Genomic DNA, 20,894 nt, shown 5'->3' with positions numbered 1-20,894 from the left:
CTCATTCAGCAGTGACTCTTGAAGCATGAGAGACAGTATGATGTTCCATACACTTTTTACACTCATAGATATTAGACTCAGAAGGCTTCTTAAAGATCGTAGGTAGGACTGCAGGCAGAGCAAAGTTGCTGATGCAGCAGTGGCCCTTGCTTTGTTTATGGCCTGAACATGAGTTTTCATTAAAAAGCAGCACTGTTTTCCCTTTAATTCTGTTGTAGGAGACAGTCTTATTCTCTCAGAGTGACTTGAGATTTATGGTAGGTTGTCTGGGCAGGGGCTTCTGTTTAGCTGCGACACAAGTTATCACTGATTGGGGGAGCTTAACGTTTTGTAACATGCAGCTTTGAGCTCTTTTGTTGGACTTTCTCCAAAGGATTTCAAGTTCTTGATCCCTAGGCACATATTTGGATTACTGCTTTGGGGTCTTAAGGAATTGGAAAACCCAGCCTGTTGGAATTGAGATCTGGTAGCTGACAGATCCCAAGCCCTGAAGTTTCAGAGGCACCATCGCTGATTTGCAGAGCTATGACTGGAATGTTGTATGAGATGTTACTAAAAAAACTGATTTCATAAGCCGTGCTGAAACACCAGACTCCTCATTTACACATGATAGTCATACTCTGTCCATCCTTATCTGCTCTTCCTTCCACATTTCTCGCTCGCAGGGCTCTCCCTGGGTGCTCTTGACTTTCTTCCATTGTTCACTCTTGAACTAAGCTTTGTCCCTACCATCATAGCTGTGATTATGGCAGTTATTTCTAGTTTAAAGTTTTAAGTGTTATCAAGTCTTACATAATTCAGCATCTTCACTAGATTCTTCTAAACCAAAGCTTCTTTCTGGTTTCTCAGGATTGCAGAAGAGTAGAGTTGAAAGGGACTTCAAGGCCATCTAGTCAATATTGTTATCTTATGGATGATGAAGGGGCTTCCCAGCTGGCACTAGTGGTAAGGAATCCACCTGCCGATGCAGGAGACCCAAAAGATGCAGGTTCGATCCTCAGGTAGGGAAGATCCCCGGGAGGAGGAAATGGCAACTTGCTCCAGCATTCTTGCTTGGAAAATCCCATGGACAGAGGAGCCTGGCAGACTGTAGTCCACGGGGCCACAGGCTTCCCTAGTGGCTCAGACGGTAAAGCGTCCGTCTGCAATGCAGGAGACCTGGGTTCGATCCCTGGTTGGGAAGACCCCCTGGAGAAGGAAATGGCAGCCCACTCCAGTATTCTTGCCTGGAAAATCCCATGGACCATGGAGCCTGGTAGGCTACCATCATGGGGTCGCAAAGAGTTGGATACGACGGAGCAACTTCACTTTCCAGCGACTGGACACGCACATGGACGATGGAACAGAGTCCCAGTCATGTCCTAGTCAAAAGATTTGTTAGGCCATAGCACTAGGTTACAGTCAAGCTAGGATTCAGTTCTCATTTCACTAAATAGGACTCTTGCCCTAACTCTGATGGTTAGGGTCCTAAAAACACACACAGGAGGATTTCCCTTAAGAACTTGTGGAGAAAGGTGGGGAAGGAGTGCTCGGAGATTAGAAGTGAATTTATGAAAGGCTGCGTAATTTTTCTTATGTTCTCTAAAATAAGGATATCATCAATGAAATTTTGCATGTCCTAAAGGAGTCAGAATGACTGGTCCTATTTTGGTAACTCTTGTTTACTATGTCTTGTTTACTAGAAACAGTCTGGCATGTCCTTCCCTGATACCATGGTAAAAGGCTTGTGATACTATTTTGGTAACTCGTGTTTACTATTCTTTGCTTACTAGAAACTTTTTGGCATGTCCTTCCATTATATCCTGGTGAGATGCTTATAAGTTCACCTTTGCTTTATTGCAATTAATGTGTTTGGAGGTGGTTCTCACATCTGCTTATTCCTTCAGCTTTATGCCTTAGGGTTCTTAGAATAAGTTTTTCCCAGAGCCCTCAATAATCATGATAATGGTGATAGCAGCTACTCGGTCATTGGCTGCTTACTGAACACCTAGTACGGTGCGAGGTCCTTTCATGGTTTGCTGGTTGTTAGGGCTGTTCTCCGTGTTTCTTTTGGGTACACAGTAGAGTTGCAGTCCATCACCTTGAAGTTGGGCGTGGCCACGTGACTTGCTTTGGATACTGAAATTTGACTGAAAGTCATGTGAGATACTAGGCAGATGCTTTTTTCCCCTGAAAGAAATCTGCAGTGGTTACACGGTATAAGCCAGTTAGCCCATACTTTAGACCACTGCATTTTTTAAACAGGAATTTTAACTGCAGCATAACCAAGCGCATCCTGAGGAATATACATGGATTTCTCCTTCATCCTCCTGGCTAAGGGCTGATAATAGCCCATGTTACAGCTGAGGCAGTGGAGGTAAAGGAGTTAAGTTACTTGTCTGTAATTTCTGAGCTGGTCACCTAGGCAGTTTGAGCCTGACATTCTTTTTATTTATTTTATTTTATTAATTTTTTGGGGCCGTGCTGGGTCTTGGTTGCTGCACAGGTTTTTCTCTCATTGCGGTGAGTGGGGGCTACTCTCTCGTTGCAGTGCACTGGCTTCTCCTTGTGATGGCCTCTCTTCTCGCTCAGCATGGGCACTGGAGTGTGCGCGCTTCAGTATGGGCTGAGTTCTTGGGGCTCTGGGGCTCTGGGGCTCTGGAGCGCAGGCTCAATAATGGGCTTAGTTGCTCTGTGGCATGGGGAGTCTTCCCCGATCAGGGATTGAACTCCTGTCTCCCACATTGGCCGGCGGATTCTTTACCACTGAGCCACCAGGGAAGCCGCCTTTGGTTTTATTCGTGTCTGCTTGTTCATTTTTGGCTGTGCTGGGTCTCCGTTGCTGTGTGTGCGCTTGCTCTAGTTGTGGCGGCGAGTGGGGCCTACCCTCTGGTTGTGGTGCTCAGGCTTCTCGTTGTGACGGTTTCTCTTCTTGGTGAGCACGGCCCTAGGGTACTTGGACTTAGCTGCCTTTCCTGGAGCAGGGATCAAACCTGTGTCCCCTGCACTGGCAGACGGATTCTTAACCGCCGGACCACCAGGAAGGTCCTGAGCCCGACATTCTTAAGCAGTTGCGGTGTGCTGCCCTACTGTGGGCTGTGTCATCTCGGTACCGAATGCGTCTAGAATGTGGGCTCTGCCTGTAATTACTTCATGTCAGAACTTCTGCTTACCTCTCTGTTTCGTCCCTTCTTACAGATAGATGCTCCTGCCGTTTCAGGTCCAAGGCTGACTGCTCCAGCCAGCATGTATCCTTCCCAGCGTTGGGCTGCACACCCACCACTCCTCTGTCATCTGTTCTCTGCTCTTATTGCCTTCTGAAATTCCATCTTCCACGTGATGAGGATAGTTCCTTGCCGTAAATATCCTCGCATTTCTAATATTTGTGAAGCAGATTTCTCAGAAGACCACATTTAGCTTATGAATAGGAGACTGCCCGATGTGGTGATTAAAATGCATGGCCTCTGCAGCTGGCCACCGGGTTTGACTTCTTGCTGTGCTGCTCACTCTCCATGCCTCAGTTGCCTCATCTGTAAGGAGATAATACCTGTGTCTCATGGTTCTTTCGAGGATTAAATGAGTTAATTTATGTAATGCCTTGGAACAATACTTGGCACACTGTAAGCATGATTTAAGCATTAGATATTATAATTTTATGAAGAATCAGGTATCCAAGGACTAAGATGGAGATAAATCACTACTGATTTTAATCTTTCTGAGGTTAATATTAAGATTTCAAAGATTTAATACCACCTTTAATTTTTCCTTTTGTTCAGTAGGAATTACTGAGTAACTTTATACGCTCTGGGGAGGAAATGACCTAGAGCTTGCCCCTAAAGAATTTACAGTATAGAGGGGAGATAAGATATATGTCTGCCTGTACAGCAGATACCTGTACACAGATATTTGTGCTGTTATGAAGTAGCCCATAAAAAGTGTCCAAGACAAGAAAGATTAAAGGGCTTTGGAAGTTCAGAAAAGGAAGGGATGTGGTGTCAGAGAAGGCTTTGAGTCAGACTGGGCATTTTTTCGGGTAGGAAAGATGCAGGATTTGGATATGTGGAGACTGGGTGAGGAAGGGAGCCAGTCTCTGCCTGAAAGGAAAGATCAGATCCGAGGGCATAATAAATATATTCATTCATCCATTCAGCAAATATGTGTTGAACCTTGACTTTGTGCTGAGCACAGATACAAGCCCTGGGGCTGCAGTGGTGAACAGAATCAAGTTCCTGCTCTCCTGGAGCTTATGTTCCAGGCTTATTTGAATATGCAGAACCATGATGTATCAGGTGGCTGACTAAGAAGAAAAATAAAGCAGGATAAGGAGACAGAATAGATTTACATAACTAAGAAAAGCATGGTTAATTTCTAAAGGTCAGTTTTTTTGGGGGGCTGGGAATCTCTTGAGGAAACCCACTGTGTTACTTGCTTAGTTGTTTCCACTCTGTGCGACCCCTTGGGCTGCAGCCCACCAAGCTCCTCTGTCCCTGGAGTTCTCCAGGTGAGAATACTGGAGTGAGTAGCCATTCCCTTCTCCAGGGGATCTTCCCAAGCCAGGGATCAAACCCAGGTTTCCTGCCTTGCTGGCAAATTCTTTACTGTCTGAGCCACCAGGGAGGCACAAAGAATATTGGAGTGGGTTGCACTTCCTTTCTCCAGGGGTTCTTCCCAACCCAGGGATAGAACCTGGGTCTCGTGCCTTGCAGGTGGATTCTTGGTTACTGTCTGAGCCACCAGGGAAGCCCAGGAGACAGCTAAATGGCTTTTCCTGTGCCATGGACTGTATCTGCTGTTTTCTGTGCTCCTAGTTTTCTGTCCCTTGCTCTTGACAAATATCTAGATATTTCCCTTTCTGTGAGATTGAGACTAGTCCCAGTGTCTTCATGGGGCCTTCCCCCTCTGTATCTGCCAGAAGCACTCTCTTTACCCAGTTCTCTTCTGGAGTCAGAGTTTGCCTCTGTAACTGACTTGTCTTTTCTCATACTGTTACTTCTTTATTCCTGGAGAAGAAAATGGCAACCCACTCCAGTATTCTTGCCTGGAGAATCCCATGGTGGAGGAGGGCTACAGTCCACGGGGTCGCAGAGAGTCGGACACGACTGAGCGACTTCACTCTCGCTTTCACTTTCCTCCTTTATTCCACAAGCATATGATGCCTCAATACTTAGTAAACAGTTGTTGAACTTTCGTTTTGTTTCGGCCTTTACCGGGCTTTAGGAACTTGAAGATAAATGCACTTGGCCTCTGCCCTTGAGGAATGCACAGTCCTACTAGAGATAGAAATAAAAACTCCTACTACCAACATCGTGATACATGTCAAATTAGAGCCATGTCCAGTTTTGTTAGAACTCCCCATGTACCCAGGGAACTTGGTGAAGGCTTTTCAAAGGAAGGAACTTTTAAATTGGTTCCTGAAAATTGATTTGGAGTGAATAATCAGACTGGGACTGGTGTCTGATTTGAAGAAGCCTTTTATGCATAGGAAGTATCCTCTGAGGGAACAGGCGGAGGCTGGTGGAGCCTGTGGAGCTGAGTGGGAGGTCGGGCTGGAGGAGTAGGTTGGAGACATTGAAAGGCTTTGGAGATTGCAGGAAGGAGTTTAGATTTGTATCGGTAGTGAGGAGTCATCAGATACCTAAACGCAGGAGAGTAAATTGTATTCCATCCTTGGTAGAAGCGATTGGTATAAAACAGTGGCGCTCAAACTTGACTGTGTATTAGAATTGCCTGGAAAGCATTAAGAGAGCCAGTGCCCATTCTGCACGCCGGAAAAGCAGATTTCCCTGGAAGAGAGACTCAGGCGCTGGAATTTTGGTCACTTCTCAGGTGATTCCAGTGTGCATCCAAGTTAAGCACCAGTGGTTGGGAGAGGCTTGACCAGCAGGTTAATGAATGAGGGAGGCCATTGCAATGGCCTGGCTAGGAGATAAGTCTCTGAATTGAGGCATTGGGAGCAGGGATAAGGGAAGACAGAGTCAACCATTATTATTGTTCTTCAGTTTGCTGTGTGTTTGTCTTCTCCCGTAAAGTTGTGGCCCCATGAGTGCAAAGTCCAGTCGCTGTACTTTGAATTCCTCATGGAGAGCTGTGGGTAGCAGGTTCTCAATAAATATTTGCCATGATTAAAGTCAGTTTTCTTTTGTTCAGATACCCATAGTTGAGTTCTTAGGGCATTTTTATTTTTATTTCAATTGGTTCTCTCTTTTTTGTTATTAAACAGAAATTCCTTTAGGAATGAGAATGGATGGAGATGAAACTTTTAGGTCAGTTTTACTTCCTCATAATTCTGATGAAAGATTTAGGAAGTTAAAACCCAGTGATTAAAACAATGTCTGCATATGGAGTTGATTTATCTGTACTGTCTTTCATTAGCCCAGATAATTAAATTTGCCCTTAACTTTTGGTATTTGTATAAAATCAACTAGTATTCATATACCCTTTAAAATAAAGACTCTACGTAGAGTACCTAGATTCTTAAAGTATTCCTGAGGTTTACCTTCCCCAACAGCACATGAAAGGTAAACCTCAAAAATAATACCCAGATTCTGTTAAGCTGTGTATTGACTCAGGACTTTATCACTATAGTGTAGAAACAGACATGGTTTGTGCATGTGAAATAATTCCTCTTTGCCAAATAAATTTATCTGTGGGGATAGTATTTTAAAGTGTTGTGAAGCATTTTCATGTCAACCTTTCATACTCTGTTCTAATGGAGGGGAGTTGGAACATATGGAAATTAAGAACTTTAAAAATATTTGACAGCATTTATACCCCTTGCCACTTTGTATTTTGAAAAATAGCAAACCTACAGAAAGTAAGTTAAGAGAATTATACCTTAACACCCATCTCCCCTCTACCTGGATTCATCAATGATTAATGTTTTTCCAAATTTGCTTTATATCTTTTTCCATGTCTGCATGTGTGAAGTGTGAAAGTAAGTCGCTCAGTCATATCTGACTCTTTGCAACGCCATGTTCTATAGCCCTCCAGGCTCCTCTGTCCATGGGATTCTCCAGGCAAGAATACTGGAGTGCGTTGCCATTCCCTTCTTCAGGGGATCTTCCCAACCCAGGGATCAAACCTGGGTCTCCTGCACTGCAGGCAGATTCTTTACCGTCTGAGCCACCAGGGAAGCTATATGTCTAGTTCTTACTAAAGCCATCCCCTTTGGGAGTTTCTTGCAGACATGGTGACACTTCACTCCTGGAGAAAGGGTGTCCAACTATAATACAGTCATATGCCTTGGGATACTTGACATAAAACCAGTATGTAGTCCATATTTAAATTTTACCATTTCCTTGTTCTCTAGCTTTTTTGTTTTTCCTGATCTAGTATTCTGTCAAGGATCATACATCGTATTAAGTGTGTCCTTGCCTTTCAGTGTGGATTAGTGCCATCTGGTAGTCACAGGGTTTCCAGAATGGGAGTGAATACCCGCTTTAAAGGACGTCATGGCCCTGCTTCCCACCCTGCTTACCTGTTTACCCCCTTCCACGGCCCCCGTCACAGACTGGGAATGGACCTTCTTAGACTGATGGCAGGAAGTCTAAGGATGACCGGTTCATCCTAAAGTAGAACCTAGCACTGAGTGTCGACTGGCTTGTGGGCATCATCCTGATGCTCGGAGATGTTTTGTCCTATGCAGAGTCGCTGTCCATTTTATGGCTAAGCCATTCAGGTTGCCCAGGTACCTAAGAGAATGTTAGCACAGGGAACTATGTTCAGTGTCTTATAATAACCTATAACGGAAAGAACCTGGAAAAGAATATATATATATTTACACACACACACACACACACACACACACACAGGGAACTATATTCAGTGTCTTGTAATAACCTATAACGGAAAGAACCTGAAAAAGAATATATATATATTTACACACACACACACACACACACACACACACACACACACACACACACACACACATATATATATAACTGAGTTACTTTGCTGTACACCTGAAGCTAACACAAAATTGTGAATTTACTGTACTTTAAAAAATGATAAAAGAAGTGGAGAATGTGGTAGTGTTAATGAGACTTTGGGAAGAGCTTTGCATAGTTGTCTCTAAATCACCTGAAACATTAAGAGTTAGGAGTTGTCTTCTGAGGACATTTCTTGAGGACTGCTGATTATGATGACCTTGTCTTTATACAGTTCATATGAATTAATAGTTTTAAGTTTTTGAGAAAACTGTTAAGGACCTCCCCACCCCCACCCCCACTTTAACTATTCTAGTGGTTGTAGCCTTTTGCTCCCTTGCCCTTCTTGTTTTACACTCCTTCCTGGGCAGACTTCTTGCTTGTTTTAGCTCTTGATGACCCTGAAATCTTTGTTTCCATCCCCATTCTCTTCTGAGCTCCAGACCCTCATTTCCAACCACGTAACTCTTTGCAGCTTCTCCTGCATGTTCCACATGCAAAACTGAACTTGCTGTCTTTCTGTGTAAACCTGAGCATTGATCTGAATGTTGGGTGGGTGGGGGTGAGAGTGACGTGGTTATTTGACCAGGGGGCTAAGAACACTAGACTCAGGTCCCTAACCGGCTCCTGCCGTCCCGAACACCCCTCCCTTCCCTAAGCCCCGTCCCTGCACGAGCCCCCCCTCCCCCCAGCATACACACTTAATGGGAAGGAGGCAACCGAAGGCAGGGCTTTGCTCATAACATCATTTCTGGCTGAATGTGGAGTCTTGGAAGTTAGACTTTATGAAATGGTTCTCAATCTTTTTTTTTTCCATTATCACTCCCCTAAGGAGCCTTTTTTAGACAGGCTATTTTTTTTAGTATTATCCTCCCATCCATGAAGATTTAATACCACAAATATGTAGCGTATCTGTTTATGTACTGTGTCTGCTTAATAATGAGTAAGGTATTTTAACCCCCAGGAACCAGTTTTTGCCCCCTTGGAGAGGTACTGTCCCCTTGAGAATGCATGCTTTAAGCTAAGCTGGAGGCAGTCTGTGAAGTCTCGAAACAGCACAAGCCAGAGTGTCTGCTTGCCATCTCTCCTGCCCACAGAGAATTTACCTTAGGCTCACAGCTGATGGCTGAAACCAGAGTTTGGTCATCTTGTTGTGACCGTGGCTCACAGAAATAACACTGTACTGTGCCCAGTGTACACGCAAATATGTTATTCAGATGTTTTAATACTCGGTATTTATTCTTACTGCTTCTCATGTACTCTATTTTTAGTCTGTATTCTTTTAAAGATAGTTTTATTGAGGTAATTTGCATACTGTAAAATTCACCTGTTTTCTATGTATTTTTTTATTTTAAAAGAAATGCTGGTTGTGACCCACTGGTTGGCAACAGCCTGGCTCTCAGCCAGAAGAACAATGCCAAGGCCTCGCTGGTCTGGAGACCACCCGTAGTCCACCAAAGAAGTGAGAAGGAAGTAGTGACAGGGTCCTAACCCTGAACCCCTGGTTCTCACTGTAGTCATGGGACTTTGTTTTAATAAATACCCTTGGACTTGAACAGACTAGTCATTTTACTCCTTGGTAAGAGATGAATGCTGGAGAGCTCCTGGTGGCTCAGACAGTAAAGAATTTCCCGCAGTGCGGGAGACCAGTATTCAGTCCCTGGGTTGGGAAGATCTCCTGGAGAAGGGAATGGCTATTCACTCCAGTATTCTTGCCTGGAGACTTCCATGGACAGAGGAGCCTGGTGGGCTATGGTGCATGGGATCACAAAGAGTCAGACACAATTGAATGACTAACACTTTCATAGAGGATGAATGCTGGAGAGCTCATGGCAGGGGCCGTGCGCTTTTCAAAGCCACAGGTGAAAACTGCTTTGGTGGCAGCCAAAGGGTTTGCCTCACCAGGAAGGTGAAACGGGCATCTTCATTCTGTGGTTTGTGGTGCCCGCACACATGCTCCCCCCACCCCCCCACCAAAAGAAAGTGGAATGGGGATGTGGAGAGGGGAAGATTGGATTTATCCATAAGAATATTGGAGAGAGCGACTGTAGCAATCTATATATTTGATTAATTTGCTGTCGTTAATCTCTTAAAAGGGGATGAAGCACTGAGGAAATGAAATAGGAAGCTGCTGAGTCTTCATTAGAAGAGCAGAAGAGGCCTAAACAATGGGGTCTGTTGGGGTGCATGCATGGTCAGAGGGAGGCCACGCCTGCAGCCAGGAGGAATCATCTGCGCAGACAGGGAAATGAGTGGTCAAAAGGTCTGGAGAGTAGATTTTGCCCGTGTTTACCTTTTTGTCTTTTGGTCGTACTGTGCAGCACGTGGGGATCTTAGTTCCCCCACCAAGGATCGAACCCATGCATCCTGCATTGCAAGGCTGGAGTCTCTGGACCAGCAAGGAAGTCCCTGCCCCTGCTTGCTTTTGACCCCAGAACCAGGCAGGGCAGGAATATGATAGGAGCAAAGAAAACTGGCAAAGAAAAAGAGAAAGGGCTTCCCTGATAGCTCAGCTGGTAAAGAATCCGCCTGTAATGCAGCTCAGGAGACCTCAGTTTGATTCCTGGGTTGGGAAGATTCTCTGGAGAAGGGATAGGCTACACCCCAATATTCGTGGGCTTCCCTTGTGGCTCAGCTGGTAAAGAATCTGCCTGCGATGGGGGAGACCTGGGTTGGATCCCTGGGTTGAGAAGATCCCCTGGAAAAGGTAATGGCCACCCACCCAGTATTCTGGCCTGGAGAATCCCATGGACAGGGATATTTAGGAGTTCCTGATAACTCAGGTGGTGAAGAATCCGCCTGCAATGCAGGAGACCCCAGTTCAATTCCTGGGTCAGGAAGATCCCCTAGAGAAGGGAAAGTCTACCCACTCCAGTATTCTGGCCTAGAGAATTCCATGGACCGTATAGTCCATGGGGTTGCAAAGAGTCGGACATGACTCAGCAACTTTCACTTTCAAAGAAAACTGAGACATCCCATCCCAGAGCAGCAGAATAATTAGAGCAAATATTCGTGGAATGCTTAACTATATGCCGGGAACTAAACATTGTATATTCTCACTTTATATTTTATATTTAATCTTTTAAAACTATGAGGTTGTACATTGTTGTAGTGCCCGCCTCCCCAACTCCCCATGTTATGATGAGGAAAACTGAGGTCAGGAAGATAAAGAAACTTGTTCAGAGTCACACAGTTAGTTTTTTGTTCTTACATGTAATGTAGGACACTGAAGACCCTGCCTGGACTAGGTGAACCTGCTGCCTCTGGGACCATGTCTGCTGCACCAGCCTTCTGAGGAGTACAGCTTACCTGGCAGATCCTGTGATCATCATTTAAGTCACTTAGTCTCCAGGTTGCTACCCTGAAGTTCACTGTTAGAGGCTGGTGACCACAACACTAAAAATAACATTGTCCTAGAGAATATTTATAGTTTTTTCATTCCCTCAAGTACAGACTGTGCCTTATCTGGGAAATACCACTTATTTTAGGGCTCTTGAGTTGGGCATTTAAATGGTAGGGCTTGTTAGGTGGTAGTCATATTTCAAATTAGTTCTGCGGACATTTGCATGCTTCTGAGTTCCCTGTGACATACCTGGTGCCAGGGTAACATGTTACCACAGGTCTGGTAGGGGAAATAGACACAAGCAATATTTAAATTGCAGGGAAACAAAATAAGTAGAACAATAAAAGGAACATTAAGGCATAGGGGAGGTTAGGAAAAACTTCTCAGAAGAGTTAACATTTGAGTTAGGTTTTGATGGATGAGTAGAAGTTAGAAGTGAAGTGAAGTCGCTCAGTCGTGAACTGTAGCCCACCAGGCTCCCCCATCCATGGGATTCTCCAGGCAAGAACACTGGAGTAGGTTACCATTTCCTTCTCCTGGTAGGTAAATAGTTGCAGAATAATTAAGTGAAAATGGCTAGAGAGATGGACAGAGGCCTCCTTCTGATGTTATTGCCAGTGTGTTTATAGATTCTTAATGATATAGTAGAAAGAGCTTCCAGTTGTAAAATCTCCCCCTTTTTCCCTAGTGTCCTGAAATGCCATTCAGATCCTATGCCTCAGCAGTAGGGCAACTGGATGCCCAAGGATATTGCTGTGGGCCAGTGATAGGAGGGAAAAAACTGCTACCCATGTAACACCCACAGGCACACTGCAACTCTGGCAGTTTCCTACTTGTGTGAGGAGATGGGGGTATTCCTTGTAGCCTAGCTCCAAGCTAAGACTATTTTTAGGCCACACTTTGTGGCATGTGGGATCTTAGTTTCCTGACCAGGGATCGAACCCACACTCCCTGTGTTGGAAGCATGGAGTCTTAACCACTGGACCACCAGGAAGTCCAGAGATTGGGTTTTTGAAGTATAACGTGCATTTGGTTAAGTGTACATATATCAAGGGTACTGCTCACTGGGTTTTAACATGTGTATATTCCTTTGTAGGGCTTCCCCTGTGGCTCACTGGGTAAAGAATCCTCCATCAATGCAGGAGCCACAGGAGGCACGGGTTTGATCCCTGGGCCAGGAAGATCCCCTGGAAAAGGGCATGGCAACCCATTCCAGTATTCTTGCCTGGGAAATCCCATGGACAGAGAAACCTGGTGGGCTGCAGTCCATAGGGTTGCAAAGAGTTGGACACGACTGAAGAGACTGAGCACACACACTCGCATACAGAACGTCTTGTTTTGTATCTGGTTTCTCTTACTCAGCTTTATGATTGTGGGATTCATATAGATGGCTGGAGAGCACTGATAACCCGTCACACTGTCAGGAAGCGATCCAGAATAATCATATGTGGCTTATGCCATTGAGAGTTGGATGGATTTATTGGTGACATGTGTTTGTGCAGAGCATTTGCAGGTGCCAAATTCCAGGTGCTCCACATGGGCCTGCGAGCACAGGTGAGCAAGTTCCTTCCATCACGGAGCTTGCTGTCCAGTGCAGGAGATAAACGCACACACGTAATTACATATAATACACAGAATTAAAATGAAGATTTGGTCAACCTTTACGGGTTTTGCAGTGATTTTGAAAGATTTTCTTTATGGTTTTTGAAAGACTTCCTATTGGAGGTGAAATGTCTTCTCATTGTCAAAGGATTAGAATTTTTCCAGGTGGTCAAGTTCAAGTGTGGAGATGTGAAGCATCATGGTATCTTTGGAAACTTGCATTAGTAATACTTGTAGATTGATTAAGATGTGTAAGAAGGCCAAAAATACTACTTTCGGAAGAAATTTTGAGGAAAACCTTAGTGTGCAAGTTTGGCTTCTTAGTTGGAGCTGTGGGTAGGAGATGACCACTCTAGTGACCAGTTGTAAATGCATCATTATGGAGAAGGCAGAGAACAGAAGTCAAATTTGGTAACTGCTGTAGCCAAAGGAAAACTCCCTGCAGTGCTCTTCTGTTGATGTTATGGAAGATTTTTTTTCAGGTTAGATAAAACTACGGAGACGCTTATTATGATTGTGTGTTGTTTTTTTTTTTTTAATAATTGAGATGACTTGAGATGTCCTGTAAGCCATCAAAAATTTCCTAAGGGAGGGTGGATTTTGCTGGAGCATCTCTCCCTTAATCATGAGATTTTGTAGCAAAATGTGTTCCCTGTTCTCTCAGTTTTCTGGCGCTAACATAACAAAATACCACCGGCTGGGTAGCTTACCCAAAGGTGTATTTTCTCATGATTCTGGAGGCTAGAAGTCCAAGGTCAGGGTGGCAGATTTGGTTTCTCTTTGACTGCAGGGCTCCTTCTCGCCCTGTCCTCACCTAGGCTTCTCTCTGTGTTCTGTTTCCTGATCTCCTCTTAAAAGCACACCTGCCATATTGGATTAGGGCCCACTCCAGAGACCCCTATTTTAACTTCATTACTTCTGTAAAGACTTGCTCTCCACATACAGTCACATTCTTAAGTACTGGGGATCAGGGCTTCAACCTGCAAGTTTTGGGGTGTGGGAGGACACGGTTCAGCTCATTTACACCCATGTCCAGAATCTGTCCTGACATTGTTGGGCTGTGTGAAGGCTGTCCCCTGAGAAACGCAGGGGTCAGACCGCTCCAGGACAAGCAGGGAGCTGTGAGGTAGCTGAGTCTGCTCAGACCGCTCTGGGGGCTGGGCTTGCTCTTAAAGCACCACCTCTGACTTCCTCACGACTTGTCTGTGCACACACAAACCTGTGAGTTCTGAGTGATGTGTCTAGAACTTAAGACTGGTATTCTGTCAATTAATAGAGATTGAAAATAGGAACTAGGATGAAAAGAATCCGAACTGTATAGGCCAGGTGAATGTCATGAGAAAAGTGATGTCATAACTTTCATAACTCTTAATAATCTGTTCCAGTGTTGAGCAAACCATATCCCTCTCCTGCCGTTTCACCCTTTTGATTAGCTGAAGTTAAACAGCCTTGGCATTCTCCTTATCAGAACATTTGAACACCAAAGAGCTGTCCCTAAGTCAGATCACCTTAACCTTCCTCCTGCTTATGGGCGGAAAGTTGTTTTCTGTAGAAGGATTTTTATTTTGAATTTTCTGTTGTGATGGCCACTGAGGGGATTTTTCTTTTAAAGATGTGCTCTTAGACAGTCATCTCCTAAGCTTGTTTCAGTGGAGACAGAAAAATCTTGTTGGGATGAATTTTGTAGGGGCTGCTTCTGTTTCGGTCCACACTGAGATTCTGTGGTGCATATGAGGCTTATTATAGGTACCTGGGAGCTAGAACTCTGGTTTTCAGTGAAGTAGTGTGTATTATTACGGTGTGTGTCCCAGAGTTGCTGTGCTAAGACCCATTTTCAGAATTAGAACTTTGAAACTTGTAGGCCATGAAGAGAACTCATGCAGAGTTGAACGAGATGTGTTAGCTCACATCATATTGTGTGTATGTGCTCAGTCGTATCTGACTCTTCCCAACCCCATGGACTGTAGCCTGCGAGGCGCCTCTGTCCAGGGGATTTCCCAGGCAAGAATACTGGAGTGAGTTGCCATTTCCTCCTCCAGGGGATCTTTCTGACCCAGGGATCGAACCCACTTCTCCTGCATTGGCGGGCAGATTCTTTACCACTGAGCCACGTGGGAAGCCATCGCATCATATTAAACCCAGCCTAATGTGAAGCAGGGGATTTGAGAAAGTCATGGCATGCCCAGGCGTGTTCATGTTGCATCCCTGTTACTGCCAACATAGTTCTGTTGCCTTTTCTATTCTTTTGCTTAGCTGTGGGCTGATTGACCAGGAGTTTAATTTTTGCCAGTATGGTGTGGGTCACAGTGAGCATTTAAAGATCTTTGAACAGCATTCAAAGGTACTGTGCATTGTGACTCTAATTTCTGCTTATATTAATATAATACTCATGTTCTCTTTGACTTGCTTGGCTGTTTACTGATGAATGAGGTTTTTTTTTTTTTTTTCTTTTCTTTTCTTTTTTTTTAAACAGACATAACTGAGTTACTGTTAATTCTTTTACAGGGAGTAAATTCATTGTTTAAAATGGGTCACAGTTCCAAAGTATACCCAGAATTTTACTTACTTTTTGGAGAAACAAAACTCTTTCAAACCTGTTGAAAACAAAATTCAACTGAAGGGATTTGAAAGACCTTATTAACTTTATTAGATGATTCATGAACTGGGCAGCGTCCCGTCCAGCACACAGATGGGAGCTCTAAAGAGCTGTGTCAGATGGAAGATCTATAGGCAGAAGGGAATGGGATGAAGAAGTTACTTGCAAAGTGTGGATTATTTGTGGCAAGGTCACCTTCCTTTAGGGGACTGCAGAAGTCTGTCAAGCAGATTACCTCACTAGTGCTGACCAGGTAACTCCAGATTGACTGGTTTAAAATTCCCCTCCTGGGAGAAGTTGAAACTGTAAATTACGTATTAAGTTGCTGTTTGGTGACCCAGGCTTAGCCCAAGTGACTCCATTTTGGTTTGGTTGTGTCTTTCTTTTAAAAAAAAACAAAACAAAAAACCTTTCTCTGTTTAGTCAACAGTATTTCCTGTACCTTCAGCAAATCAAATGTTTTCATTTTCCACATTTGTCTATTTAGTTTCCTACCATTTTGTTCTTCTGTACTCTTAGATTTGACTCTACTGACTTTTTTTTTTTTTTTGGTCTGTGATTTTTTTTCTCTTTTACAAACTAGGTAGGTAATACTATTCTTGAAAAGTGTTTTTTAGCCACAAAGGTGCTAACAGTACTCATTTACTTTGGCTGTTGGGAGCCTGCGACCCACAGCAGACTGATTTGAGATTCAGAGGAACGTGGTAGAGTGGTGTGTTTTATTGGAACCTTCCATCTTTAGAAATCCTTGAGCATTTGCTGCCGTATTTTCTAGATACGTCTCCTGACTTTTAAAGTCCCCTCACCCTTTTAAAATTAGAAATAGTTCAACAAAATAATTCAGATGATATCCTCCCTCTTAAGAGGAGGAGGAGATAGGGTCCGTAGGTAACATTGCACTGGGGAGTGGATGCTCCCTGTGTTTTGTATCCCTGAGTCTTTGACCCCAATTCTTCAGTTCTTTGTAGTAGTGTTTTACATTCATTCTCTTGCCATAGCCTCGTGGTGGATGGGATTGTGTCCCTATCCCTTGATTTTGGGCTTGGCTGTATGATTTGCTTTAGGTCGGTGGGATGTTAGTAAACATGATGAAAGTAGAAGTCTGCGCTGTGCTTGTGCGGGTGGGCTCGTGTCCTTTTGTGCCCTTGTCATCACCGTGAGAAGACCGCTGAGTAGCTGCAGCCTCTTCAGCTTGGGCCTCAGAGTGAGACCATAGAGCAGAGCCCCCACAGATTATCTGTAACTTAAAGCAGAGCCAACACAGCTCAGACACCTGAGGGAAAATTAAATGCTTCTGCCAGTAAGATTTTGTGGTTTGCTGTTGTACGCATCATTGTGGCAATAGATGACCAGTACGGTCATCCTGCTGCATCCAGGACAGGCAGGCTTTCTTGGGTGGTCTCTCTTCCTGCCTGGCCATTACAGGATTCCCAGTTGGCCCACTCCACCCTTTGCTTCCGCCCAGTGTTTTCCTCATTCTTCCTTATTGTTCTCCTCTACCTTATAGCTTCTGCTTACTTGCATGTTGTGTTCTCTCCTAACTTTTCCACGTCCAAAGCCCTTTCTGACTCTAGTTTCTCTTGAACTCATGACTTATCAGCTCCCACTCCTGTTGCCTATGCCTTACTTGGTACCTTCCATTTCAGATTTCTGAGAGACAATCAACTTTGCCTGGCAGGTTTTCTCCCAGCCCAGAAATGTCATGTCCTCAGTTGTTGGCCTGCTTGGTCATTGATTCATGTTAGGTTAGGGGCCCACCTCTGGTCCAGTTAAATGTGTAGGGATGTGTTGGGAAGGGGACATGTCTTGAAATACACGAGTGCCTAATACTGCCTTGTTTAAGAGAGGCTGTCAATGTGTGGAAATCACAGTTATAAGACAGGTCTTCTACACAGGGTTGTACGTCATCTGGGGGTTTTAGTGAATATTCACGCTTTTCATTTTCTGGACTCATCAGTTCCCCAGAGGGGAAGCTTTTAACTTGGCTTTTGCAAGTTTAAAATGTTCTGAGGCTGCATTCCAGTTTTAAGTTTCCTAGTTCTAAGATAACTAACCTTACAGTGTGAGTTCTCAGGATGAACCTCTTTCAAGGAAAAATGTGAGCGAAGAGACCATCTACTGGAAAGATTGTTACTCGGCAAAACCTTCCAACGAGTTGAGAAGAAAATAAGTTGGCCTGTTCTAAAGTTCTAGACTATTTAGGCGGTTCCATAGCTTTTCTGTATAGGGGAAGAGATTGATCAAATTAAAGCTGGTTTATAGCATTTAAAAGGTTGTGCTTTTAATTTCAATTTATCTCTTTAAGTATTTATGTTTTGGGATACTCTTATAAATGATACTTTAAAAATGTTAATTTACATTTGTTCCTTGCTAGTATATAGAAATACAGTTGGCTTTTGTATATCGACCTTATATCCTATGATCTTAGCAAACCAATTTACTGATTTTAGAAATGTTATTCTAGATTCTTTGGGATTTACTATATTAATAGGTATTTTGAGTGCAAGTAAAGACAGTTGTATTTCTTCCTGTTTAATCTGTTTGCTTTCTATTTCTTTTTCTTGTCTTATTGCACTGGCTAGGACCCCAGTATGATGTTGAAGTGATATGATGGTAAGATTAGACACTCTTGCCTTGTTCTTGAGTTTAGGGAAAAATTATGCAGTCCCATTAATGGTAGGTTTTTCGTCCTTGCTTTTTATCAGATTGAGGAAGTTTGCTTTTATTTCTGGTTTCTGGAGGGTTTTCATCACAAATGTTGGAGTTTGTTAGATACTTGTAGCTGCTGAGATGATCATGTGGGTTTTTTCTTTAGTCTGTTGATACAGTGAATTACATTAATTGATTTTTGATGTTGAATGCCTCTTGCATACCCAGGATAAATCCCACTTGGTCTTGATGTAGTACCCTTTTTATTTATTGCCATATTCAATATGATAGTATTCTGTTAAGATGTTAGTGTCTTTGTTTTGATCTTTGTCTTAAATGTGTGGCTTCTTATATTGCTGTTGCAGGACTTGTCGGCTTAATGCTGGCCGACATTAGATGGAAGTATTCCCTCTTCTATTTTCTGGAAGAGTATATGTAATATATTGCTATACAGGAGATACTGCAGATTCAGTTCCAGACCACTGCAATAAAGTGAATATTGTAATAAAGTGAGTTGCATGAATTTTTTGGTTTGCTACTGCATATAAAAATTATGTTTATACTATAGTTCGTCTAGTCAAGGCTATGGTTTTTCCTGTGGTCATGTATGGATGTGAGAGTTGGACTGTGAAGAAGGCTGAGCGCCAAAGAATTGATGCTTTTGAACTGTGGTGTTGAAGAAGACTCTTGAGAGTCCCTTGGACTGCAAGGAGATCCAACCAGTCTATTCTAAAGGAGATCAGCCCTGGGATTTCTTTGGAAGAAATGATGCTAAAGCTGAAACTCCAGTACTTTGGCCACCTCATGCGAAGAGTTGACTCACTGGAAAAGACTCTGATGCTGGGAGGGACTGGGGGCGAGAGGAGAAGGGGATGACAGAGGATGAGATGGCTGGATGGCATCACTGACTTGATGGACATGAGTCTGAGTGAACTCCGGGAGTTGGTGATGGACAGGGAGGCCTGGCGTGCTGCGATTCATGGGGTCACAAAGAGTCGGACACGACTGAGCTTCTGATCTGATCTGATCTGATACTATAGTCTGTTAAGTGTGCAACCACTAGCATTATGTCTAAAAAGCAATTTATATAACTTAATTAAAAATAAGTTTTATTGCTAAGACATGCTGACTCTCATCTTTTAAAACAGGGTTGCCTCAGACCTTCAATTTGTAAAAAATGTAGTGTCTGTAAAGCACATAAAATGAAGTACAATAACTATTTGGTGAGATTCTCCGCTGAAGCTACCTGGGCCTTTGTTGAAAGGTTATTATCTACAAATTCACTGTCTTTAATAGATGAAGGGCTGTTCAGGTTCTTTTGTTTAAGTGAGCTTGTCTAGTTTGTGTCTTTGAGGAACTCATACATTCATCTAAGTTGTCCAAATTTAGAGGCACGTTCTACCTTCACATACTATTATACCGTTTCACATTTCACATGCAGTGTAAGATGCTAACAATACGGCATGCTTCTAGTTCTTCCCTTCTATCCTACGTGATTATTGGTGTCATACATTTTCCTTTTAGATATTGTATAAATTCTACAATATACTGTTATTATTTTTGCTTTAGATTGTTCTTTTGGAATAAGTAATAATTTGTGGAAAAGATTTTTTATACTTACATTTTGATAACTTTTGGAACTATTTTGTGTGGATCCTCATTTTTTGTCTGGTTATCATATGCCTTTTACTTGAAAGACGTCTTTACCTTTTCTTGTAGGGCAGGTGTGCTGACATTGAATTACTTCATCTTTTGTCTGAAAAGCCATTATTTTGCCTCCATTTTTGAAAGGTATTTTTGCTGACTAGAATTCTGGGTCATGAAGTCTTTTTTTTTTCTTTCTTCCCCTTTTCAGTGGTTAAGAGGTGCCTCACCATTATCTTCTGGATTGCAAGTAGTGTGCTGAATTTCCCCCCCGCCCCCTCAGAAGGTAATGCCTTTTTCTTCCAGCTGTATTTCAGATTTTCTCTTTAACCTTGGTTTTTAGCAATTAAACTGTGAAGTGTCCAGGTATGTGTTCTCTGTTGTATTTATTTGTTTGTTTACTTGTTTATATTCATCCTGTAGGATTTTCTTAGATCTATGGTTTGATGACTTTATTTTTGGAAAATCTCAAGCCATCTTTCTTTCAAATGTTATTTCTGCCTTGCTCGCCCCTCTCCAGTTGCATGCTTGTGGTATTTGGTCATACCTCACAGCTCTTGGACGTTCTGTCTGTTGTGTCCTCCCTGCCCCTCTCCCCCTTTTGTGTTTCGGTTTAGGTAATTTTGTAGTGATCTGTCTTCAAGCTCGTTGATTCCTTCCTTAATTTTATTGAGGGTTTGGTGGGCTCGTCAAAGGAACTTTTCATCTCTGATACCATTACAAAAAAGCGTTTCTCTTTGGCTCTTTCTTACATATTCTAGCTTTCTGTTGAAATTTGCCATCTATTCATGCATATGGTCTACTAAACTGTTTAACGTGTTAAGCATTGGGGTTTTTTCTTAATAGTTTTTAAAATTTCTTACTTTATTTATTGGCTGCTCTGGGTCTTCATTGCTGCACATGGGCTTTCTCTGGTTGTGGTGAGCAGGGGCTGCTCTTGAGTTGCCGTGTGAGGCCTTCTCATTGCAGTGGCTTCTCTTGTGTGGAGCGTGGGCTCTAGTGAGTGGACCTCAGTAGTTTGGTGCATGAACTCAGTTGCCCCTTGGCATGTGGGATCTCCCCACACTGGGAATCGAAGCCATGTTCCCTGCCTTGGCAAGTGAATTCTTAACCACTGTACCACATTATAGCTGTCTTAAACACTGTTAAATTC

At 43.3% G+C, this 20,894-nt stretch overlaps 1 protein-coding gene across 8 annotated transcripts in view; it reads left to right on the top strand.

Annotated features, from left to right (window-relative positions):
- CHD6 (chromodomain helicase DNA binding protein 6) overlaps window positions 1–20,894 on the top strand; it is a 201,382-nt gene that overhangs the window by 9,142 nt on the left and 171,346 nt on the right. For 4 of the 8 annotated variants that reach the window (XM_025000626.2, XM_059892621.1, XM_025000624.2 and 1 more), the window contains exon 2: window positions 19,953–20,027. The exons of the other annotated variants lie outside the window; for them this stretch is intronic. The gene's annotated coding sequence lies outside the window, so the exon portion shown is untranslated. The remainder of the gene's footprint in view (window positions 1–19,952; window positions 20,028–20,894) is intronic. 8 annotated transcript variants of the gene reach the window in all.

The sequence above is a fragment of the Bos taurus genome, chromosome 13, assembly GCF_002263795.3.
Source record: "Bos taurus isolate L1 Dominette 01449 registration number 42190680 breed Hereford chromosome 13, ARS-UCD2.0, whole genome shotgun sequence".
NCBI classification, from domain to species: domain Eukaryota; kingdom Metazoa; phylum Chordata; class Mammalia; order Artiodactyla; family Bovidae; genus Bos; species Bos taurus.
Note: the sequence above shows the minus strand (reverse complement) of the source record. Positions and strands in the feature narration are given on the sequence as shown.